This window comes from Pyrus communis, chromosome 7, assembly GCF_041283825.1.
Source record: "Pyrus communis isolate YQ-2024b chromosome 7, ASM4128382v1, whole genome shotgun sequence".
Classification (NCBI taxonomy): domain Eukaryota; kingdom Viridiplantae; phylum Streptophyta; class Magnoliopsida; order Rosales; family Rosaceae; genus Pyrus; species Pyrus communis.
This window is the reverse complement of record NC_142571.1, coordinates 7,244,926-7,271,644: the sequence shown is the minus strand read 5'-3', so window position 1 is coordinate 7,271,644 and position 26,719 is coordinate 7,244,926. Positions and strand designations below refer to the sequence as shown.

Sequence of the window (26,719 nt, the reverse complement as noted above, 5' to 3'; positions counted from 1 at the left end):
ACCAACATGATTTGTGGGGGTAAGATTGAAGCACTTGCTTTTCGTCTGAGTTAATTTTTTTTTTATTTTTGTTCTTTTTTAGAGTAAAGTTTAGTTATTGTTATAAATAAAGTAATAATTGTTCCACCCGAGACTTTGCTTAGTAACCGGGCCAGTTTTGCCTGATCAGCAATGATTCTCGCGTCAAACAGTAGAGTCTTGGCATAAGGCAAGGTGGTTAGTTGGTTTTGTAGCATTTTTAGCTCGAGTTAGTGAGTCTTTAGGGGTGTTCTACACCTAGTGCCCTAAATCCCTTGTGGTTTGGGAATCATTGACCTAAAACACATTACATTAGTTGGATCGAAAGCTTAAGTGAACTAGCATTGCACAACCACTACTATAACTATAAAAAAAAAATTGAAAAACAGAAAAGAAGAAAAAAAAATGTTATGTTTGAAGTTAGTAAGTATTAAATAAAAAGGACGAGTGGTAAGGGTTTCAATCAAGTCTCTTTAACCATGTTGGTTCACTTTACACCAAAGGAAGTTCATGAGTTCTTTTCTAATTAATTCTAAATGGCTTAGACTCTGTGGTGGTATTGGTTCGAATTTTTTAAAAGATGTTCTAATTTTAACATTTTCTATGGATTGCAACTTGAAGGTGAAAATTGTGTTAGTTAAGTTTTGTTAAAGTTTGTTTTTTGTTTGTTAGTTTTTATTTTTTGTTTTTGAGTTTTGTTTTGCTTGAGGACAAGCAAAAAGCTAAGTTTGGGGGTATTTGATGAGTCCATATTATACCATATATTTTACTCTATTCTTAGTTATAGTTTATTGGTTATTTTGGTAGAATTTTGATACTTTGTTATTTATTTTCAATGTAGGGCATGCAACTTCCTCTTAAGCAAAAAGTGATCAAACGAATGAATTTTAGAGTGATTCTAATTGAAGGATGTTCGTGAGTCTTTCAAGATGGTTGTATCAAACAAGGCCCAACGTGCAACTTTTCCAGATTGATGTTTTTGAACGTTTTGGGTATTTTGGAGGTCAAGATGGAATATTTTGAGGAAGAATCATTCTGGGGATTTGATAGGGACGATTTAAGCTTTCAAAAGAGACATTTTGGGAGCAAATCGGAGTTGATTTGGTCGGTTAAAAGTCTGGTTTTGTGAGAAGTCCGAATTTCAGTTCAAATAGTAAACCTTTTATTTGCTAATTTATTATTTTTATTATGTTTCATAGTTTTATTCTAAGACATTTTCTAGATAGGCTTTTATTTTGTAGTAGTATAAATAAGGGAGCTTTAATGAAAATTGCTTGGACTAAGACTATTTTAATAAAAAACCAATCTATAGTTTTATTTAATCAAAAGCATCTCAAAATTAACCATAAGGACATGCCTCCAAATTCTACACGAACTGAATTACAAAGTCCAAAATGTTCAAAATTAGGTTCCAAAATTACCCCTAACACAAAGAATATGCAGCCCGTTACAAACTTCAATATAATTGCAACCCTACCACCCACGTTGGCACGATCTCACCGACTGAGATTATATAACTTTTGGCGGTGAATCAATGATACGGATTTCAATTAATTTTGAACAATCATTGTTGCCCCACCATTTCCCTATCTTGTGCAAAAATTGCTTTAGTATAACACACACACACCCACACCCACACACACACACTACTGCCGTCTGCTGCCTGGTGCAGGCATATTGTACATGAGTTGTTTAAGCCAAAAAACAGAGGAAGTGATTTTTTTTTTTTTTTTAAGAACCAGTTAGTAACTTCATCATGACAATCTAGCATTTTGGGATAAGAAAAACTAACAAAGACATTTCAATCTCTTCTACCCATGACCGTCTCTGACATTTTAGAGGTCTTGTACGAATTTAATAAAAAGACCCTCCTTATTAAAAAAAAAAAAAAAAAATTGAACAATATATTCATAAAGCTCAACAATCAATAATAGAGAATAATTGAAATCCGTATCAAGGTAAAAAGTCGTAAATTATGCATATCGTGTATGGCCTGATGCATGTCGACTGATGGGTGATTTATTATTTACAACTGGCCCCTCATTTTTTTTTTTCGACCCTAATATATCAATTTTGATTTTGACCACCGTAATTTGCAATTGGGAACTGGGGAGGCATCTATATATAAATTATAAGTAAAGTTACGGTCATCTTTATAGCATCATCCTCGAACTCGTACAATTAATTTTGAATTTATTACATATTGTTGTTTCTTTTGGACTGGCCTCATAAGATTCAAAGATATACAGGGACTAAGCCGAGATTTTATATCATTTTTTTCTTTTTCTTTTTTCCATTATTTCATAAATAGTGAGTAATTTTCTAGTAGTTCTAGAAATATAATGTGTTATTTTAGTTTAATTTCAAAAATAGTGTGAGTTACTTTGGTATATTTCTAGAAATAGTATGTACTAGAAAATATGTCCGTGCATAGTGGCGTAGTCAGGATTTTCAAATAACGGGGTCATAATATCAACCAAAAAGCTTCATTGGGTCATTTCGTCGAGCATCTAATAGGCACCTGCGAATTCTTGCCAACACATGCCAAAATTTTATATCAACATATGTCGACGACTACTATTACTTGTACAGGCTTGTCGAGGGTGGATGTAAGATACTATGGAGTAATGTTGAAGACTTTCAATGCTTTTCAACTAAATGATTTCATACAAGAAGAGAGAAAAAGAAGACAAATATGATAGAAGAAAATAGAAGAAGTGGGACGAGGAGGTCGTAATTTAGTTTGCCTTAGTTGTTTGTTGGGGTAAAATACAATATACAAGCAAATATACATAGAGTTTTTAAAGTTATTGGGGTCAATGACAACCAATGACCCCGTGCTGCCCCCGCCACTGCCCGCGTGTTGCTGCGGGACTTTTATGCACCAGCCTTGACTACATGAATAAGACACATTTAAGCTAAAAAAAAAAAAAAATCAACATAATCATGAACGAATAAAAAGAATAGATCTAGGAAATTATAAAAAGCATTGTAATCGTGGATCCAGGAAATTATAAAAATCCACCCAGCCAAGAGACAATATAATAGTTGTGGGAAGGTGAGTATGCAACTAAGAATCTAAGATATACTTGATTTGCAATTCCATTATAATTTCACACAAAAAAAGATCAAATTTTGATTGAAACATCAAACAAAACAATCTCATCTATTACAAATTGGACCAACTAAATAAAGAATCTATCAATATGATTTTCAACCTAACTATAAAAAAGAGCTTTATAACAGCCCAGTCAACATTATTTGAACTCAACTAAAAAGAACCTAATTGCATGTTATAAATTCCATGGGTAATTTGATTTTGCAGATTAAAAAGAGTCCAAGAATATTGAAAATTACAAAACCCCATCACAACAAACCCATACCCACACCTCCCTTCCGTTCCCTTCAACCCTTGCAGAAAATCCTCCCATCTCTCTCACCCTTGTCGCATTTTTCTGTCTCTGCAAATCACAGAAAAAAAAACCCTAAACCAAATCCCTGAAATCCCTCGCCTAAATCCTCCCACATCTCTCTTGGACACCCCCTATCTTTGACTCTGCAAACCCTAAATCAAATATCCTAATCCTATCTTGGACCCCCCATCTCTGCCAATTGCATAAACAAAAACCCAAACCTAATCATTCAAATCCCACCAAAACCTAATACTTGAAACCCCACCCAAACCTAATCCCTGAAACCCCTTGCCTCAAACACCCAACACCTCTCTCTCTCAAATAGCCCTAAACAAGGTGCCTCGTAGCATCGAATCGACTTGCACCACCCTCAGGCGAGATCGAGAGCGGCATAATAAGATATTTGTCAGAGAGCTACGAAACAGAAAAGTAAAAATGATAGGTAAAGCAAACAACACAGTGGAAAGAGAGAACCCAGCGATGATCGGTTCTCCCTTTCATATTTCCATTTTAATGTACCAACAAGGAAATGATAGTATATTTTATAGAGAAATATAAATATTGTTTTCAATGAATTAATATGATTGCAAATGTAATAGCTACATACAGTGAGGTAGGAGAAATGATGGAAGACGCACTGAAATTTGAGGCCCATAGGTTGAGAATAGTCCATAGCATTGATCCATATATGGATATATTGCACAGACCTACAATTCAATCTCCGAACAAAGTATCATTTATCAGCAATTGTGACATTCATTATTCCTAAAAAAGTTATTGATTCACAAATAAACAAATGAAAGTAATCGGAAAAGAAACGGTTATCACATGTTGTCTAAATCTGAACTCAAAATGACCATGATATTTTCCTGGCGATGATTACAGAGAGACCGCTGCCTAAGACTTCTGTCTGTCCCCTGAAAACAATGTCTTGAACTTATTTATTGGATAAATGTGTGTGTACCCAAGAACTACACTGAAACAATCACAAAGATTCAAACTTCCACAGTAAAAATGATCTGCAACTAATAAAAAAAATAATCGACTGGAAATCACATATAAACCCAAATGAAATCTGAACCCCTCCCAAGCAAAACCAAAAAACACCCTAAATAGACAATTAAACAGAACCAAATGGGGGTTCAGATAAATTTTTTGTTATTGTTTCTCTCTTTCATGCAAGCTTACATCAGTAAAGGAAGCCAGAGATTTTAACCTTTTACCTTTTACCTTGGGTCTGAGATCCTCAAGTCGTGCATTCTCCAAATGGTTGTAGAAAGCAAAAAGCATTGTTTCTGTTGAGAGTGCAGCTTGATTCCACTAACCTGGACAGAAGGAATACTGCACATGCAGTACAATATTCCTTGTCAGCTACCACATGGTTCCAGCTCACCAAGCTCAGATGTGTTGCAGCATGGGCAGCTTGCACGCCACCTGATTAACATTTGTTTATTGCATGCATTTGTTTATTGCATGCGTGTGTGTAAGATGTATATATTGAACCAACTGCCATTGGAGCAGATAAGGAATAATACAACCAAAATATCAAACTTAATATGGTATCAAAGCAAAGGATTTGCTCTGCTCTGCCTTCACTCTTCCGCTGCTATACTGTGATCTGTTAATGCAGCTGTGCAGGACTTCTGCGTTGCAGACCTCACAGCTCCTGACGGCCCTGCAGGCTACTCTTGCAAAAGCCCTGCAACAGTTAAAGTAGATGACTTTGTTTTCTCGGGCCTAGGCGTTGCTGGCAACACTACAAACATTATCAAGGCTGCAGTCACCCTTGCATTTGCTGCTCAGTTCCCTACTGCCGCCGCTCCTTCTCCATCGAGCACCTCACCATCGACTTCTCCTTCGACATCTCCCGTCGCCGACTCTCCACCTTCTCTATTCGGAGCATTTTTCATCGAACTATTCTTCATCCTCACTTCAATTTGGCTGAACCAGTTCTACTACATCTTTGGTTTCCTCTTCTTGGTCTTCATCATCCTCATCATCACATGCGCCGAGATCACCATCGTCCTCTGCTACTTCCAGTTGTGCAGCAAGGATTATTTGTGGTGGTGGAGATCATACCTCACATCCGGCTCATCGGCTCTGTACCTCTTCCTCTACGCCACATTCTACTTCTTCACAAAGCTTGAAATCACAAAGCTGGTCTCGGCCCTCTTATACTTCGGATACATGCTCATTGCATCGTATGCATTCTTTGTTGTCACCGAAACCATCGGCTTCTACGCCTGCTTTTGGTTCACGAGGCTCCCCTTCCAGCTAACGGTGCCGTGTTGAATAGGTTCTCCGCCGCCGGGTCTGTGGCCGTTGGGATTTTCGCTGCTATACTGTGAGCAGCAACCAGTGCACTGCAAGCTGCACACTCACTGCCTTGCCGTCGCAAAGCTGCTACACAGCCATCGTCGCTGCTCTACCTGTCACAGCCATTAAGCACAGCCGCAGAGCACAGCCAAGCACAGCCACTGCACACTGCCTGCCGACATGGCAACTGACTCTTCCTAGCAATATCACAATCTGCTTGCACTCCTTGATAAGAGTCAATTCAACTCCACATCTAATCATGTCGGTACCACCTCTACTATGAATAACTTGTCAAGTAGAGTTTTTTGTGCTCCTGCTCTCAATAAGGGAAGGGACTGGATTTTCGATACAGGCGCCACAGAGCACATGGTCTGCTCACCAAGCTTAATGACCACAAGTGTTCTGGTATACAATCGACAAGTGCACTTACCCAATCATGCACTTGCCGATGTCACACATATTGGCACAGTTCATCTCTCGAATGATCTCACCCTTCACAACGTGCTTTGTGTTCCATCATTTAAACTGAATTTAATTTCTGTCAGCAAACTCACTAATACCTCATCTTGCTTTGTCATCTTCACTGATAAAATGTGTCTACTTCAGGGCCAACGATCCGGGAAGATGATTGGGACGGGAACTGAACGAGAAGGACTCTACTACCTTGATAATGTGATGAAAACCAGGTGCAATTCAGCGTCAATTGTTGCCTCTTCTTCTTCTCAGCTTTGGCATCAACGCCTTAGCCATTTTTCCAACAAGACCTTACGGCATCTCTCTACTTGCATTAAAAATATGAATTTTTGTAGCATTGATGGTTGTTTGATCTGTCCATTAGGCAAACAAACACGTGCTCATTTTCCTTTGAGTTCTATCACCACAAAGGCTCCTTTTGAGTTAATTCATGTTGACATTTGGGGAGGTTACCATGTTCCCACTATCACAGGGGCACAATATTTCTTAACTATTGTGGATGATTTCTCAAGATGCACATGGGTTTATTTAATGAATCACAAATCAGATGCACGATCTTATCTCATCAGTTTCATCCACCTTGTTGAAACACAATTTTCCAGACGAGTCAAGGTTCTTCGTAGTGATAACGGTCCAGAATTTTCTATGACCCAATTTTTTTCAGATAAGGGGATTCTCCATCAAACAAGTTGTGTCTCTACTCCCCAACAAAACGGGGTAGCAGAGCGCAAACACCGCCACTTACTCAATGTTGCTAGAGCCTTACTTTTTCAATCTCATCTTCCTAAGAAATTTTGGGGTGATGCAATCCTCACTGCCACTTATCTCAAAAATCGGACTCCCACTCCTCTTCTTCAAGGCAAATCACCCTATGAAATACTTCACCACAAACAGCCAGCGTATGCACATTTGCGAGTGTTTGGTTGCTTATGTTTTTCTTCCACCCACCACCATCGTCCCACAAAATTTGATGCAAGAGCCACACGGTGTCTTTTTCTTGGGTATCCATATGGCACAAAGGGATATCGAGTTTACGACCTTCACACGGGTAAAATCTCTATCTCTCGTGATGTTATTTTCCATGAACATGTGTTCCCTTTTTCATCTTCTGCTGCAGTTTCACCACTTGTGTTTCCACATACTCAAGATACTGCATATGATGATCCCATCATTCATCCGTCCATTCTACTGGAGCAGGATTCCGTCGATCCATCCTCTTCTTCGCCGGTGAGTCCTGTTTCGGTTTCATCTCCTTTTCTTTCCACCTCACCACCTCGTCTTAAACGACGCACTCATGCACCTGGTTATCTTCAACAATATCACATCGACATCAACCTCCCTTCTCGGTCCGTCCCTTCATCTCACTCGGCGTTGACCAAAGTACCAGGTACTCCTTACCCTTTGTCTGATGTCCTCACATACGATCGTTTATCTGCTTGACATCGTGCTTTCACCACTTCCATTTCAGCTGCCATAGAACCCAGCTCATTCTCACAGGCTATACGCGACCCTCACTGGCGTTTCGCTATGGAAGAAGAATTGGCAGCCCTTGCTGTGAATAGGACATGGTCTCTGCAACCATTGCCCCCTGGCAAGAAGCCGGTTGGATGTAAATGGGTTTACAAAATCAAATTTCGATCCGATGGATCCATTGAGAGATATAAAGCACGCTTGGTTGCCAAAGGTTATAGCCAAATTGAAGGCTTAGACTATCGAGAGACTTTTGCTCCGGTTGCAAAATTGACTACAGTTCGTCTACTCCTTGCTGTTGCCTCGGTCCAACAATGGCACCTCCACCAGCTTGATGTTAATAACGCTTTCCTCCATGGTGATCTTGAAGAAGATGTCTACATGTCCTTGCCTCCTGGTTTCGGACGAAAGGGGGAGACACAAGTTTGTAAACTTCATAAATCTTTGTATGGGCTTAAGCAAGCGTCTCGTCAATGGTTTATCAAACTCTCTTGTGCTCTTAGAAAGGCCGGTTATCAACAATCCAAGGCAGATTATTCATTATTCGTCCGAAACCATGATGGTAAATTCACTGCCCTCCTTGTCTATGTTGATGATATTATCTTGGCAGGAAATAACATACAAGCAATTGAAGATACCAAGTCTTTTCTTATGAAGCAATTCAAGTTGAAAGACCTTGGCCAATTAAGATATTTCTTGGGCATTGAAATTGTTCGCTCTAGCAAGGGGATCACCCTCTCACAGCGAAAATATGCCCTTGAAATACTTGAGGATGCAGGTCATCTTGGCGCAAAACCAGCCACCTCTCCTATGGAGCAAAACTTATCACTCAGAAAGGACGAAGGACAATGGGTTACTGATCCTTCCTCTTATCGACGACTTGTTGGGAGACTAATCTACCTGACAATCACGCGCCTTGATTTGGTGTATGCTGTCCATATTCTTAGTCAATTTATGGAGAAGCCTCAAACTCCACACTTGGAGGCAGCCCAGCGAGTCTTACGATACGTTAAGCACACACCAGGGCAAGGTATTTTTCTTTCTGCAAGAAGTCCAATTCAATTGAATGCTTTTTGTGATGCGGATTGGGCCAGATGTCGAGACACACGACGTTCTACCACCGGATACTGTGTATTTCTTGGAGAATCCTTAATCTCCTGGAAAAGCAAGAAACAAAATACTGTGTCACGATCTAGTGCAGAGGCGGAGTATCGTTCAATGGCAGCAATTTGTTGTGAAGTCACTTGGTTGAAATCTGTTCTACAAGACTTGGGTATCAAACATAAACGTCCAGTCAAGTTGTATTGTGATAATCAAGCGGCACTTCACATCGCTTCGAATCCGGTCTTTCACGAAAGAACCAAACACATAGAAATTGACTGCCATCTTGTACGAGAAAGGGTTCAAAGTGGAATGATCGAGACATCTCACATCTCAACCATGAAACAACCAGCCGACATCTTCACAAAGCCACTGAGCTTACACCAGTTTACGACTTTGCTTTGCAAGTTAGGAATAATCAACATTCATTCCAAACTTGAGGGGGAGTGTTGAGAGTGCAGCTTGATTCCACTAACCTGGACAGAAGGAATACTGCACATGCAGTACAATATTCCTTGTCAGCTACCACATGGTTCCAGCTCACCAAGCTCAGATGTGTTGCAGCATGGGCAGCTTGCACGCCACCTGATTAACATTTGTTTATTGCATGCATTTGTTTATTGCATGCGTGTGTGTAAGATGTATATATTGAACCAACTGCCATTGGAGCAGATAAGGAATAATACAACCAAAATATCAAACTTAATAGTTTCCTGGAAAAGCACCAATATTCAGACATTTGCACAACTAATGGTGCACTAATTGAGCTCCCAACCTCTAAGGATGCTAGCTTCATCATATAGCACTACAGTTAAGCACATTTCTTTCCGAAATTAAATTAAGAACAAATTTGACATTCACATGCCACAACAATTACACTGTTCCATGAAGTAATCTTACTATCACAGCCAAATTGACAAAAAACATGTAACAATCCTTTTGAAAACAAAATTCAACCCATTAATCATATACTCATTTAGCACTCTATATACAAATTACAGAGTTTCAATAATTTTCCAAAAACAACAAACCCAACAAACATGAAAAAATAAATAAAAAACTAAGTTCCCAATAGTATAATCCATCAGAAACATACAAACTAGCACATGTTTAAGGACCACGAGAAAGAAGCAGGGTAGTTAAGCATATCAATATTTGCATAAGATGAACCAACATTTGAAAAGTATAAGCAGATGGACAAACACAGAGAGAAAACACCTAAATTTACAGCAAGATGAAAGCTTAATGGGAATTACACATCTCCATTGGACCAAAGGATCATAGACCCAACACCAAACACCTCATCGTGGCCAAACCAAACTAAACTTTCATTCAATTAAGTCTCAAACACTTTAATTAAGTTAAAAAAGAACAGTCCAATTCTACCCAAACTATACACACAAACCGAGAAAAGCAGAACAAGCAGTGGTGCAAAGGTGTATAATGACACTAAATCTTCAAATGAAATTAAAAAAAAAAATTACCCAAACTAATATAAAAGCCAAAGTCATCCCTAGCAACTGTAAAATAACAATTAAAAAACGAAACCCATATAAGTTCACAACAAATTAAAACGTCTAGATAAACATTAACATTAAATTAGCTAAACTAATAACAAATAAGCTTCAAATCAAATTCCAAATCAAAAATTTGGATAAAACCAACAACAAAACCACACCTTGTTCCTGTTCTGTCTCCCCCCTCTTGCTTTTCTCTTCTGCCTACTCCCCATATTAAGCCTTTTTTGCCTCATTTTTTTCTCTTTTGGCTGCTCACTTAACCCCCTTTTTTTTTTCTCTTCACTTTCCTCAATTTCCAGTCTCCCCCTTTCTTCCACATCAATCTTTTTTTCCTCATTTTTTTCATCACTACTCTTGACACTAATTCTCCACTCTTTTCTATCTCTTAATTATTTCACTCAATCAAAAACATGGGATCACATTTTCTCAAGCAACCCAAAATCAGAAAAACATCCAAACTAAAACTTACAATCACCATTGTCAAGCAGCAAACGATAAATTAGAAATATAAAACAAAGAAAAAAATAAATAAATAAAACAGAAACACGCTAAAACATGCCATCGGCGAACACCATACCTTGAAAAGAGTCGACGCACGCAGCTATTCGAGACCGATCCCACTGAAACACAATTTGTGCGCTTCGACAAAAAGGGGAGAAATCCAAATCTCAACCAATTGGTCCCTCGTCTGAAAATCGAGAGCACAAACAAAATCCCAAAATAAACCAAAAGCAGGGTTTCCTTGGTGGGTATTTTGCGAGAGGGAAAACGGAAGATTTGAGGGTGGGAGAAACGAAGAGAAAGATGGGTTCGTGGTGAGTGAAGGGGTGAAAGGAAATCCCTGGAAATCAGCCTACCCCATATTTCTCCCTTACTCTTTCTCCCTAAACCCATATCTCCCTGCCGAAAATCCTCTCCCCTACCCCCATACTCCCCCGTCTCCGCAACGGACAGAACTGTCCCTTCTCCAGTACGCGTCCAGCATGTTTGAAGCTTGTCGACCGTCACGACTTGGTTTGTAGGCTCCAAGGAGAGAGATACGGGGAGCGGAGAGAAAGGAAGAGCCGAGGAAGATGAAAGACTGGATTTTCCAGTAGAGAAGGAGAGAGAGGAAGAATGAGAGATGAGTACAAACTTGAACTCTAGAGCTTCGTTCACCAGAATCACTTCCCATTCCTAAAATTAGGCAAATTCCCAACAATAATAATAAAAAAAACCTCTTAGATTTCACTTTCACTTAATCATAGGCATCCACTCATCCGTAACAAATGGAGAAATAAGCAAAAATCACCTAGAGACAACACAGAGTCCACTGTTGCTGCCTCGGCAGCATCTTGAACAGGAAGAATACCAATTAACCCTTTCTCTCCCCCTGCTATAACTCATGCTCCACCAATCAAAGAAGGTGATCCACCGTGAAAAACATGGTTAACCACCATGTACGACATGAACCAAAGAAACCCACTACTGAAGCTATATATAAGAGCAAGTCCACCGTTGTGGACTGCTCGGAGGACAGTGGACCAAACAGGGCTCCATAGCCCAGCTGCAAGCTTCCAGCGTTGGGAGTCCGAGGGACTGGGTAGGCCCGAGCAACAGGCCCGTGAGGAATCGCCAGCCTGCGAGCCCGAGGTGGACCTGACGCAGGGCTGACATCAGGCTGGCGTCTTTCCCTTTTTAAAATTTTTTTCTGTCAAACGCTTGCGCCTCACCCGCGCGTAGGGGCGCATCAGCAGACAAGTTTCGGACCATAGGGGCTCGCGGTGCGTTCGATCCGAACGACTCTTTAACTTGGACCGTTCGATCTCAACGGTAATAAAAATTAAAAAAGCGTATTTAATATCAACTGTTCGATCTGAGATCAATGGTCGATATTAAATAGGCTTTATAAATAAATAAATAAAAGAAAAAATAGTTTTAAAATTAAGAAAAGTTACCATTGTGACACGTGGCATAATCTGGAGTGTTGGAATTCAAATTTTTTTATATCCAACGGCAGAGATTAATTAGTTGAACAAAAATTAATAAAAAATTGTAAAAAATCCGAAAAAAATCTGAATTTTTTATTAAAAAAGTTGTTTTTACTTTTCTATAAATACCTTCTCTTATCATCTACCTTACACCACAATTTCATATTTTCTCAACTACTTTCAATCACATTCCTTTTTTTCTCTCAAAGTTTCAATCCATTTTTTTTCAACAAAATGACTACTGATGAAGGTACGAATTGGTCGCTTCTTGAAGATGTTGCGTTGTGTACTAGCTGGGTTGAAGTTATTCATAGTTCGCTTACGGGTAATGAGATGCAGTTGCGAGAAATGTGGAGTCTTATTCATACCAATTATCTTGAGAAAATTGGTGGGAAAAGAACCAAAAAATCGATGTCCAGTCGTTGGAAATTACTTAGCCAATCGTTTAGTACGTGGAGAGACGCCTTGGCACAAGCTAGTACTAATATTAGAAGTGAGGAAAATTACTCGGATCAGGTAACAATATATTATTTATTTGTTTGTACTATACCCAAAAGTTCCGTACCTCGTCGTTGCCTGCTTCTATCAATGTTTCCGGAACGGCTGGGCCTGCAGATCTGAGTCATAGCTTGGATGACTCGACGGGAATGTGAGGCTCTGCCCATTCTTGCTTCATCATCTCTCCTTCTACGCTCCTCATCCTCTTCCCTCTCATTTTTTGCCACCTGGAGATTGAACATTCCTTCTGATTGGTTAAACAATTCTTCCTCTTCCTGATCGAGTTCCCACATCATGCTTGAGGAAGAAGAAGACATTGTAAGAAAGAAGCAGAAACTATGAATAATGATAGAGATTTTTGTGAAGAAGGAAGTAGAAACTATGAATAATGATAGAGATCTTGGGAAAATTGGTGTGAGATTTGTGAGGATGGATCGTGGATTATATGGAGGATTCAGAAAGGATTAGGTTGTAGTTAATGTCACGTGGCATGCCGTCATTCGTTAAAAATCTGATGGAAATCTACCCTCAAAGATTGTAAACAGATTATGACACGTGGTGCGACGTGATTGGTTAATAATCTTATCAGAAATCCATCACCAATAATTGTATTTTCGGATAATGACCTGTGGCATGCTGTCATTCGTTAAAAATCTGATGGAAATCTATCCTCAAAGATTGTAAACAGATTATGACATGTGGCGCGACGTGATTGGTTAATAATCTTATCAGAAATCCATCACCAATAATTGTATTTTCAGATAATGACACGTAGCGCAATGAGAACGATTAAAAATCTTATCCAAAATTACAAATAAAATTATTTTGTATTATTTAATAATACTTCAAATAATGACACGTGACGCAACGAGAACGATTAAAAATCTTATCCGAAATTACAATTAAAATTATTTTGTATTATTTTATAAATAAAAAAATACTAATATTTTATTGCCTATTGCCAGGGCTATTGAAGTGCAACGGTGGAGACGCAAAAGGCGATTACTGTTCATTATGGCAGTTATTGTTCACCAGGTGGATAGCATAGTGTATTGCCTGGGGGAAGGTTTCACACGTTGGAGTTGCTCTAATCATTGAAAGAAAACCTTTTACGTCCAGCACAAAGCAAACTACAGTCGAAATTTCAACAAACCAAAATAATATGCAGATAAATAAATAAATAAAGGAAAAAAATGGTCGAAATTTCTTTGATGTCCAGCATTGGAACCATCCGAGATTGTGTAGCAACAATGCAGCAAACACCGTCAGAGAATGGGGATAAACATAATAGTTATACGCACATACCTACCAGAATAGTATAACGAAAACAACTAAACATGTAAATTCAAAGGTCACTCGGAACATGCTAAAAGTAAAAACTAAATTGCATAGCGATATATCTGGATTTACCTTTAAAGTGGCCTATGATATGTCATTAATAAAAGGCCCGAATTCTTTGTCCACTCCGCTAAATTGGTAGGAGCTTTTGCTTTGCCAATCAGAACCTTAAAACAAAACCTGTAAAAGTATGATAGCGATGAAGACCTGGTAAGTTTATTACATATTGTTTCAAATACAAATTGAGACTCGTGGGAAAAAAAGAAAAAGAATCAAATATCATATCATATTCTGACAACACTCTGAGAAGGTATGAAGTCATCTCATCTAATTTTATGACAAATGGGTGAAACTCATTAAAGAAACTCAACAATGGGTAGAACGTTTAAGTCTTATCTGATGAAAGAAGTGATGACGTTGTAGTTATTTCATCAGGAGGTGTTAAAACCATGAATCAAGAGGATTACAGACCAGGGATTTCAAATATTTTAATTATAAGAGGACTTGTTTGCAATACAGAGAAAAAGCTTTTTATTGTTGATAAAAATGCACACAACACCATTGGAAGTTTAAGGTGTACACAAGAATTGATTCCCCTGAAACAATCATTAATTCAAAAGAACCAAAATTTTGTTATGTCAATGCAGATTAAATGGGAAGTAGCACACATTGCCAACAAACTTGTGTAACGGTTTATTGCAGAGAGAGAGATAGCTGATGGTAAATTAAACAAAAAAAAAATTGGTTTTAGAGAAGCGACTTCTCAATTTCATATTCTTATCAGTTAATTTCATTAATCTCTTATAGTGAATTTACATAAAAAAAATAGATGACAAATAGATACATATAAATAGTTAAAATATCACTTCGCAGAATATAAACCCTATGAGAAGAAAATAAAAAGTAGAAAAGTCTCCCTTGAGTATGATCAACAAAACCACAACAAAGGTGGCTAATTATGGAAATATCATGCTGCATGATTCGAATTAATTTATCATAACCATGGTCTGTAACAGAGTGGAAATATCACGCCACATGATTCGAATTAATTTATCACTAATCTAAATTCTAAAAATGGTAAAAGTGAGAAAATATACCAATCAACCTGCTTGCTGTGCTTTGGGTAATCCAAGTTCCACTGTGTGACTCTGCACAGCTGCATAACCTCCGGTGGCGAACACTCTGAAAATGTTTAAATTGGCAGCAGATTGCCAATTAAAATTGAAAGGCAAAAACATCATTCCACATATTTCCACTGTGCTACAAATTGACTACTAAATAGCAAAAAAATTCAAACTTGAGCTCCCAAGTTGTTTTTTTTTTGAAAATTTCAGGCATATAGTGAAGAATCAAGATCGGTCCCTCGTAACTCAATTGAACCAAAACACCTTAGTAACACAGAAGACAACTTCTTTTTACGATATTGCGTTTGATATTTCTTTTGCTATTTACGTACACCCAGCGATTGGGAAAATGATTAGTATATAGATGTTAAATAGTGGAAAATGAAAAGTGCTGGTAAACATTGAGTGGTATGGAACTTCGAGCAATAAAAAACTAAGGATTTGATGCGAATGTTTGTGAAATGAATAAATTTGAGGTTAAGTTATACATAATGTATTGTTTTACTCGTAAAAATTATTCCAGAATTGCTTGGGGTTGCATTGATATTCAGAGTGATAAGGCATAGTTGGAATTTGAGTCAAAAGCTGATACATTTTTCTCTGGAGCTTGTGTAGTAGAAGTGGTGTCATCAGTTAGATGTAAAACAGAGAACAATTAAAGGCATTAGTGAACACTGAATAATGTGAAGATCAAAGTTAAAGATATTAGATAGATGTGAAATAGACTGGCATTCATAAATAAGCAATAATACCAACATGACACTACAATTTTAAAAACACACATCTTGTCAAAATCAAACTTTCATGTGAGAGACAATTTTAAATTGGGTAACATTTAGTGAGAATGTAAGGAAATCAGAGTACATAACTCATCTCTCTCTGCATAAACATTTAAATAACCAAATGCCAGTTATTGGAAAGCTGAATTACCTGGCCAAATTCTTCTTTTTATTCAAACAGCCATCTCCACTTGCTCTAAATAAAAAGGAGGGATTGTATGAACCACAACAATTGCCATCTCCACTTGCCCTGCATACAAAAGAGTAATAGTATACAGAGACGCTTTCATTTTTGCCTACGTATAAAGAGTAATAGTGTACAGAAATGCTCTTATTTTTTGGAATTCCCCAAATGGAAAATACATGTATGTACATTATAAAACTCGATGACTCGAATGCATGAAAAGTACCAATCTATGTTGATTTTTTTTTTTTTTTTTTTTTTTTTCGCAACTTGCCCCCCCTTTTTCCGTCTTTATACATTAAGGAAAGCAACACATCAAGGAGTTTTCGAGGTCTTCCTATTCATTTGGACAGTACTATTCTCCGTCTTTATCAAGCAAACACTATAAACCTGCAATTAACAAAGAGATGTGCTATCCACACCCTAAATTACTTCTTACACACCTCTTGTTAATTTCTGTTCATTGATCTTCTTCAATTCATCCGATTCGATGGCCGAAAATTAGAAGGGTGTGTGAGAAGTAATATGGGGTGTGTGGATATCACACCCCTTAACAAAACAAATAGTGTTAATTCAAAAATTAAAACATGCAAAAATTTAAAAAAAAAAAACCCAGACATGCAGGAACAAAATTAAATAAAATCAAACACCACATCAATCCAAAACCCAAAATTTTTTTCGTTTCTTTTCCTCCAATCAGACCCTGCAAATCCAAATGGATACGGCCCCAGAAGAGCTCCAATTTCTCAACATCCCAGTCATACTCAGAGAATCCACCACCATCCCCAAACAGTCTTCTACCTCATAACCCTATTACACACTTTTCAGCCCATGATAACAAAAAAATCATCGATCAGATGAGAATTTACACAAACACTAGAAAACCTACGAAAAAATAACTAAAACCCAATTATATTAAATAAAAAATTTGAAGCAGATCTTACATGAAATAGAAGGCACCTGGCGTGCTGAGGAATAGTTTAAGACCAACATCAACGCCAACCTGACCGGAATTGTTGGAAAACTCTGAGGAGATTTCGAAATTGTTATGTTGGTTTTAGGGTTAGATTAAGACTTACAACTGAGAGAACTTGTAGAATTTGATTTATTGGTTTGAGGGCTTGAGGTTGTTTTCTTATTTAATGCAAAGAAAACTTGAATCAAATACCAAACAAAAACCCCAAAATCTTACCTGATGACAAATCAGAGCGAGAGCTTTTGGGAATAAGGATCGGAGAGGATTTGGAGGTGGAATTTGCTGACGCTGGGGTGAGTGACGATGTTGCAGTCCAGGTGTCGGTCGACGATGAAGACACCACTCAAATTCTGCCCATCTCAACGGAATGCAACAGTTGAGGATTTCTGCAATTTGTTGGTTTCAAGGTTAGATTAATTGTGAGAGAAACTGTAGAAATGAATATGTTGGTTTGAGGGTTCGAGTTTTTTTGTGATGATTGTAAGCAACAGAAGAGATGAAGTGGTGAGCAACAGAAGCGGTGAGAGTGCAACCAGGAAGAGAGTAAACAGCAGGCAAAAAAGGAAGGCAACACTGAATTCTTCTTGACTACCTATTTAGTGAGTTCTTAGACCTATTTAGAGAGTTACTGGAATGAAATAAAGCCAACTCTGCAACAGAGAAACAAACGAAAAATTCAAAATCCAGAAATCCAAGTTTAACTCAATCAAATATAATAACCAATCAAAGTTGCAAACTGCAGATTCTCACAATGTAAACTTGTTTCTCAAGGACAGTTGGTCTCTCTCTCTCTCTCAATACAACATTTCAAACCAGACAATAATTAATAAAATAGAAAATTGAAGTACCTGGCAAGTTTTTCTTTTTATACACACCGTCATCTCCACTTGCTCTAAGGAGGAATTGTGTGAACCACCCTTCATTCAAAACATCACAACATCTGCACTTATATAAAGGAAAAAAAGAAATGGACCAAAATAAAATTATCCTATAATCCGATTATACAGAAGGCCAAACTCTTGAGTTGGGGCTGGTGGCCGTCGACCACATCATCATCTCGATTTGAGAGAAAGGGGTTTGTTTGGCTCTTTTGTCCAATTATTTACATTAACCATTTCCAAATTAACAAGGAAACACCATGATCAATACTTATGTTGCTCCCTTCTTGTGATCCAAATTTGAAGAAGGCCGATGGGGAGGGGCAATTATAAGTGTCATCCTCTTTGTTTCTCCTATCCCTACATTGTCGACCAAAACAACATCAAACCAAGTGCAATACAATCCAATGTAATGCTCACAAAATTTGAGCTCCAAACAAAGTCACAGGTCAGCAATCACCTAATCGATCATAACACCATTGCAAATATGAAAAACATAAACAATTAAGTCAGCAACATGATATGCCATCCCTTTCATATGAACACGGATTGCAATTCAAATATGCCACATTATTTACAAACAATTACAAGTCGAGAACAATTAAATCATCATCATGAATCGCAGTGTAACATGAACAGCATCAATTAGAAAAGACAGAGCTATATGGCAATAAACATGGAGAGAGTAAACATACAGAGAGGAACTGCTTCAGATCCTTCCCAAAAGCAATCTTCCACATGATAACAAAAGAGCAGTTGATCTCTAATCTAATTGCAGACACAATCTGCAGAACTGACTTCTATGGAATTTGAGCTTGTGAAATGTGGGGGGAGACCTGAATGTAACAAATTGGTGTTAAGTGAATAATTCCAAACATATAAAATTTAGATCATCACACCCGAACACAAACAGAACAATTAAATAAAGAATCGAAGCCATATGCAATCTAATTAGACAAATAAGTGAACATTACCATGCCGAAATCCGAAAGGCCAACAGAAATCTCTCATTACAGCACAGAAGACAAAACTTAAAGGACAAAACTTAAAACTAATCAAAATTAGGTGAACCAATTATAGAGAACATAACCCTTGTAAACAATCGGGAAAAGATGCTTTTAAATCCCAGAAAAAAAATTGAGAGGAGTTTTTATAAAAAACCATCATTTCAATTATTTTCCAATCTCACAGTTGGGATTAAACAGAAAATATAACTAAAAATGCCAACTTTCTCAAAAAACTACGACTATTTTTACAAATTTCCATTACCCAACACTGAAAAATCAGAATCACGAAGCAACGAAGAGCGGAACACACGAGAACCAAAACGTTAAAAACAACATGCACCCATTTCAAAGACCAAAAATCCTGCAAGGACAAAAAAATCCCAGAAAATCAGTACATCAACACTACCTGCAAAACGCCAAAATCAGAAAATTATTAAAAGAACCCAAAATCAGTGGCATGGTACTCATTTCTCCATCATTCAGTAGCTAATGACCTAATGAAAAAGAACCCAAAACAGACAACTTAAATTATGGAAAATGCTTATAAAGCTCATGAATAACTTTCAGAGCCTGCATAGAAATGGTATAGCGCAGATAACAACAGACAATAAAACTATGCACAGTATAACCTAAATCCGATATGTTGCATTCCACACACACACACACACAGATCTGTCTACATATATATATATAGATGACCCACAGAGATTAACATCATGCAGAGGTGTGCACGCGCACACACATAAAATATACATGCGTACTTAATTTTTCAGACAATAATACCACACAGCATAAGTTGCAAGCTGGGACTATTTGGTTGACTCAAAAGAAATTTATGGGTTAGAAAAAGCCCAAAAAAATAGAAAGACGAATGTTCGTTCACATCTCACGTCAACAGGAGGATGAATGCCCCTGCAAAAGACAACAAAGCAATCCACAATCATCCAACAAATAAGCAAAATTTCTTGCCAGTCAGTAATTATGGTCATATCTACTGCAGCGCTAAAAAGTAGATTTTTTCTTGGCCCTGATGCTGAACAGTGAAATGAAGGGTGGACACCTATTTTTTGCATCTTTAGACTCAAGGGCAAGAGAAACCTACCAGTCCTCAAACAAATTAGGACACACTTGCGGATCGGCCAATGATTCTGCAGCTTTTTTATTGACCTGCCATATTGCAAATTAAAAGTACAAAATTAAAAATACTTGGAATAGCCAAATATAAGCAAAAAGCTTTCCTTGTTTCAATTCAATTGGTCGATAAAGTAGAAGACATAACAATTTTCCTTTGGTATGACTTCTACATCTCATATATACATTTCACTTGAAAGAAAAGCATCGTGTTCATGAATCAAGAAAAACACTGCAAAAGTCTAACCTTGTTCAGGTCATTTCTCCAAATTGAAACTATCTCTGAAACCTTGCTTGGTAGGTAAGATCGTGCCATCAAAGCTACTTTAGGTATCCGTCCACTGCAATGAAAGATAACGAAACCCTATAAAGCAGACCAAAAAAATTAGACAAAACTAAAAACTAAACAGTTAAAAAAAAAAAATTTAATCAAAAGGGCTTGAAAATTTTTAGTTTTAATCAAAAATCATGTTATAAGTTTTGTTTAATGATTAGTACAAGGCCTATATTATAGTAATCCAACTAAAAATGGCCTACCTATAATAAATTATGATTTGTTGATTTTACCCCTAAGTTTTTTAGGTTGAGTTCCATATTTTCTTCATTAATGGAGTTCATCGTTGTTTTGTAGACCTTCTTCTTTTTCTTTGAAACAAAAATATGGATCCTCATGCTATCTAATTTATATTTTCTATTATTTCGTTGAAATGTGATCGTTGCTATTATTCATAGTGTATTCGAGGTACTGTTTTTCATATTTTCTTTGTTAGTGGAGTTCATTGTTTGTTTCTTCAGAAAATAAAATTGAGATCTACATGCTATTCAATAATAACGACGGGTCACTGTTTCTGGACTGTAAAATAAACTGTTTCTGGAATCTAAGTTACTGTTTATGGAATCTAGGTTACTGTTTCTGGATCCAAATGAAATACACATTGTTTCTTAAATGTAAGCCAGAAAAGAAATAATGAAATTCACCGTATTTGGATTCAAAGCAAAATAAGCATCATGTTTCTTAAATATAATCAACTGATGCATGAAAGAAAAGAAACAGTCAAAGGTTAAAATATAGACTGTTTCTGGAATATAAGTCATTGTTTCTAAAATTTAAGTCACTGTTTCTGAAATTTAAGTCACTGTTTCTGAATTTTGGTTCTTTGCTTTCCAAATATAGTGTTTGTTTATGCACAGACAAAACAAACATTGTTTCTGATTTTTTTTTTTTTCCAGAAACAATGTTATGTTTTGGGTTCTCCAGAAACAGTTTTATGTTTTGGTTTTTCTTTTTTTTCCAGACACTTTTTTCGCCGGTTTCTGCCATTAAACTTCTTTGAACTTGTTTCGCACTAATACAAAAAACACTTTGCGCGACGCAGGTCCTTCGTCACGCAAAGTCAAAAAGTGTCGCGAAAAATTTTGCACAACGGACCTCGGTCGTGTGCTAACCGTCGCGCCAAGGCATTGACAGAAGGGTTTGCACGACGAAGAAGATACCTATGTCGCGAAAAATGGATTAGATCACTTTTTGGTTTTGGTCAAAAATATTTTTTTTTAATTTTTAATAATATTGTAATTAAATTCTAAACAATAATTAATTAACCAAAGAAAAGTATTTAATTATAAAATATATGAAAATGTACATACAAGATGTCCGAACAAAAAAGAAAAAATTACAAGTAGTCTTCTAGGTGAAGTGGCTCGGAGGTCGAAGGTGGAGCAAGATCAGGTACTGGTAGCGAGATTTGGATGCCAATCATCTGTATGGCTCATACAAGGTCTCTTAAGTGCCCAACACAGGCCTTCAGCTCCTTGCCCTGGGCCCTTATTTGCTGGCCCTGGACCGCAAGCTGACCCTTTAGGGTTGTCACTTCCTCCTTCAACGCATCGACCTTTGCGGTGTTTGACCTAGAGCAGTAGATGCTGATAATGCAGGAAGCTCATTGGTCACACTCCGATGACGAGTGATCAACTGTGACATCTATATACATTTTGAACCATAAAATTATAACATTAGAAACTAATCATTTCTTGCATTTGAAACTAATCAATTAGCAACCAAAGTAATAAGTAGGTTACCAACATCCTTAATTTCAAAACAAGAGGAACTACCTATCCATTTTCATAGCCAACAGAAAAAAAGTGCATCAAGTGAAACAAAAAAGAATGGGTAATCCGACACTATTTTATAAACAGTAAGCTCTATTTTATTTAAAAAACCTATAGGGCGTGTTCGCTTGGGTTGGCTTTAGTTCAAGCCCTCATTTTAACAAGGTCAAGATAAGGAGACTAGGTGAGGCATTAGTCCTACTTAGTGAGATTGCTAAATAGCACCCTGTTTGATACAACTTAGACTAACTCATAAGAGCTCAATTCGGCAAACTAATGCAGTGTAGCAAACATAGCCATAAAGTCCAAGTGAAGAAAATAGCTAGAAATCCTACCCCCTCTATTTTTCTGATGTGACAAAATAAGCCACCAAGGAATGCACTATTACGGACAAAATAATCGTCCAAGAGTTCCGTACCTTGTTATTGCCTGCTTCTATCAAGGTTTCCGGAACGGCTGGGCCTGCAGATCTGACCCACAGCTTGGATGACTCAACGAGAATGTGAGGCTCTTGCCATTCTTGCTTCGTCATCTCTCCTTCTACGGTCCTCATCCTCTTCCTTCTCATTTTGGGCCACTTGGAGATTGAACATTCCTTCTGATTGGTTAAACAATCCTTCCTCTTGCTCATCGAGTTCCCACATCATCCTTGAGGAAGAAGAAGACATTGTAAGAAAGAAGTAGAAACTATGAATAATGATAGAGATTTTGGTGAACAAGGAAGCATAAACTATGAATAATGATAAAGATCTTGAGAAAATTGGTGTGAGATTTGTGAGGATGGATGGTGAATTATATGGAGGATTCATAAAGGATTTGGTTGTATATAATGCCACGTGGCATGCCGTCATTCGTTAAAAATTTGATGGAAATCTATCCTCAAAGATTGTAAACAAATTATGACAAGTGGCGAGACATGATTGGTTAATAATCTTATCGGAAATTCATCACCAATAATTGTATTTTCGGATCATGACACGTGGCGCAACGAGTACGATTAAAAATCTTATCGGAAATCCATCACTAATGATTGTCTTTTCGGATTTTATGACAAGTGGTGCAACGAGAACAATTAAAAATCTTACCCGAAATTACACCACAATTATTTTGTATTATTTTATAACTTTTCGGATAATGACACGTGGCGCAACGAGAACGATTAAAAATCTTATCCGAAATTACAAATAAAATTATTTTGTATTATTTTATAAATAAATAAAATACTAATATTTTATTGCCTATTGTCAGGGCTATTGAAGTGCAACAGTGGAGATGCAAAAGGCGATTACTGTTCATTAAAGGCAATTACTGTTCACTGGGTGGATAGCATAGTGTATTGCCTGGGGGGAATGTTCCCACGCTGGAACTGCTCTAACTATTAAATAAACTTATCACTTGGTTTTTTGTTAACATTCAAAGTTTTAAAGCCATTTTCATTAGTTTTTCTTATAAATGATCAGAGATCTACAGACCTTCCCCTCTCCATCTGAAGTGAAACAGACCAAATAAATGGCAAGACTTGACGTCAGGGTTAAAATTGGAAGCTTAATAAATTATATTCCTTGGGCTAGTCCTGATTTGATGTTGGGCTTTGTCATAACTATTAAATAAACTTATTACTTGGTTTTTTGTTAACATTCAAAGTTTTAAAGCCATTTTCATTGGTTTTTCTTATAAATAAGGCTTTTTAGCCATTAGGGTTACAAATGCATTATTTTGGAGAATTTTAGACGTTTTACCTACAAGGTGTTTTCTATCCGTGTTCTTAATAATATTTTGTTTTATGATTGTTCGTAACTAATTTCTTTTGTTAGGGCAATGTCTTGAGTCTTAGCATGAATATGTAGTCTTTATTTAATTGTTTATGATATTATGCATGCGTGTTTTGAATTATTAATCACTGTGTTTAAACTATCTTTGTGTCTTAAAGATTCGCGGCCATTAGGATGTTTAAATAAGTAATTGGATACAATTTCTGTTGGAATGTCACCCTGAAATTAAGGAATGCTTCTTGTCGTTAATAATTGTAATTTCACGCAGGATGAATACGACGTCTTAAGTGTTACATGGTTTTTTGAAGGGTTTTTATAAAGCTTACGCTAAATAGCCAAAATGGTCCCTAAGATTTGTATAACACAACACTTTGGTCCCTGAGATTTCATATCAATAGAAGTGCTCCCTGAGATTGTCCACCATCCATCATTTTGGTCCTTCTATTCAGAACTCCGTTAAGTGTCTCGGAGCTCTTGGCCGGAAGTTTGGGCAATTTTCAAAGGTTCGTAACTCAACCATTTCTTAACCAAATTCAACCCATAATATATCAAAATGAAGATAGGAAAGTGTAGAATAATATTATAACATTTGGAAGCCCAATGGTTGCTGGATATGGCCGAAAAATAGCCTCAAAGTTGATTGCCGAAAAATAGCCTCAAAGTTGATTGGTCCGAGGGAAAACTGGAAAACTCACCAGAAACTGAGTAAACTTTAAGCATTCATAACTTCTTCAATACTCAACAAAATCAAGTGATTCAAAAACAAAAGTCATACTTCTTGACGAGATGAAGAGAATGGTACCTTTTTCGACGCCTAAATCGCCTTGGTTTACCTGGAAAATTGCTCGAAAGTGGCTGTCTTGGTCTTAAGTTACCCACTTTCGAGCCGTTTTCCGCAAAAACTACGGCGCATTAGCTTTCAAAAAAGGTACCATTCTCTTTGTCTCATTGATAAGTATGATTTTAATTTTTGAATGACTTGATTTCGTTGAGTATTGAAGAAGTTATGAATGTTTAAAGTTTACCCAGTTTCCAGCGAGTTTTCTAGTTTTCCCTCGGACTAGGCAACTTTAAGGCTATTTTCCGGCCACCTACGGCAATCATTGGGCTTCCAAATAGGTATAATCTTATTCTACACTTTCCTATCTTCATTTTGATATATTATGGGTCGAATTTGGTTAAGAAACGATTGAGTTACGAAGCTTTGAAAATTGCCCAAATTTCCGGCCAAGGGCTCTGGAACACTTAACGAAGTTTTTAATGGAAGAACCAAAATGATGGATGGTGGACAATCTCAGGGACCACTTCAATTGATTTTAAATCTCAGGGACCAAAGTGAGGAGTTATGCAAATCTTAGGGACCATTTTGGCTATTTAGCCTAAAGCTTAATGAGTCTTTCATGTTCATAATTGATCCGAATGTCTGGACGGGTTGCATGTTAGATATACGTTCTATGTTGGAGGTTCCAAGTACGACATATATTAGGAAAACTTGACCTTTGAAATATGCATGGGTAATTTGTAAGTAATTGGAAGAACTACGTAGGATTGTTAAGGTAACGGCGGAACACCTTTTCTTTCATTTAAGAAAGCAAACTTCACATCTAGCTAGAACAAACTCCATCCCTTTTGTGCAGCCAAAGCTATCAAAGTTCTAAACTGGTGCAAATGTTTCATTGTAGTTGATGAGTCAATATTATATCATATATTTTATTCTATTCGTAGTTATATTTTATTGCTTATTTTGGTAGAATTTTGATATTTTGTTATGTATTTTCAATGTAGGACATGCAACTCCCTCTTGAGCATAAAGTGAACAAATGGACGAATTTTGGAGTGGGTCCAATTAGAGGATGTTCGTGAATTTTTCAAGATGATTGTGTCAAAATTCTAGATTTTTCTACCAAGCCGTTCGGACGGCAGAGAAAATCAAACTTTTGACCAACCAAATCAACTATGATTTAATCTCAAAAGGTCTTTTTTGAAAGTTGAAGACATCCCCAACTTTAGCTTTGTATGTTAATTGTTTGAAAACTTAACTAGCTAGCGTTTGTGATCCATTTAATTATGGATTAAAGCACAATATTTTATGGGACATGAAGTTTGGACAAGAGGCGATGTGTACAACTACGACATTCTCTTATTGGAAATGTTTACAGCAAAAAGACCAACCGATAACATGTTTCAAGGATCTTCAAACCTACATAACTTTGTTAAGGCATCTGGTAGATATTGTCGATCCCTCTCTTAATCAAGAAAATGTTGAGGGTGATCAGATGAATGCTAGTCATCACATTAACGAGGATATCACCAGCATTAGCATATAATTTGAAGAAATCATTGTTTCGATTTTAGAAATCAGCGTTGCTTGCTCTGCAGAGTTGCCTAGAGAGAGGCTGGACAATAGTGACACGACACAATCGTGTCGGATCAGAAAGAAGCATACTGAGCAGCATTGGCATGTCAAGTTAGTAATGTTTCTTATGTAAAACTAACTTTTCCTTCGTATTTTGCTTGATCAATAAACACAGAATTACTATTTGCTCGCAGATGGCAATCTGTTCCCTTCGATCAATAAAAACAGTATTACTCAAATCTTTGTAACTACATTCTGAACCGGAAGCCTTCTTGCTTTCTACTGTCT

The 26,719-nt window shown here is 37.1% G+C and overlaps 2 long non-coding RNA genes across 2 annotated transcripts; both read right to left on the bottom strand.

Moving 5' to 3' along the window:
• Window positions 1–10,888: 10,888 nt before the first annotated feature.
• Window positions 10,889–11,806, bottom strand: LOC148695604 (uncharacterized). Its single transcript, XR_015964792.1, has 2 exons — window positions 11,604–11,806; window positions 10,889–11,488 (listed from the first exon to the last, which is right to left on the bottom strand). It is a non-coding gene; the product is annotated as an uncharacterized LOC148695604 (long non-coding RNA).
• A 1,142-nt stretch (window positions 11,807–12,948) lies between these two features.
• LOC148695603 (uncharacterized) lies at window positions 12,949–20,563 on the bottom strand. Its single transcript, XR_015964052.1, has 13 exons — window positions 20,445–20,563; window positions 20,169–20,233; window positions 19,329–19,978; window positions 18,755–18,895; window positions 18,030–18,419; window positions 17,774–17,831; window positions 17,398–17,567; window positions 17,150–17,231; window positions 16,432–16,595; window positions 16,173–16,271; window positions 15,216–15,300; window positions 14,191–14,298; window positions 12,949–13,077 (listed from the first exon to the last, which is right to left on the bottom strand). It is a non-coding gene; the product is annotated as an uncharacterized LOC148695603 (long non-coding RNA).
• Window positions 20,564–26,719: the final 6,156 nt, after the last annotated feature.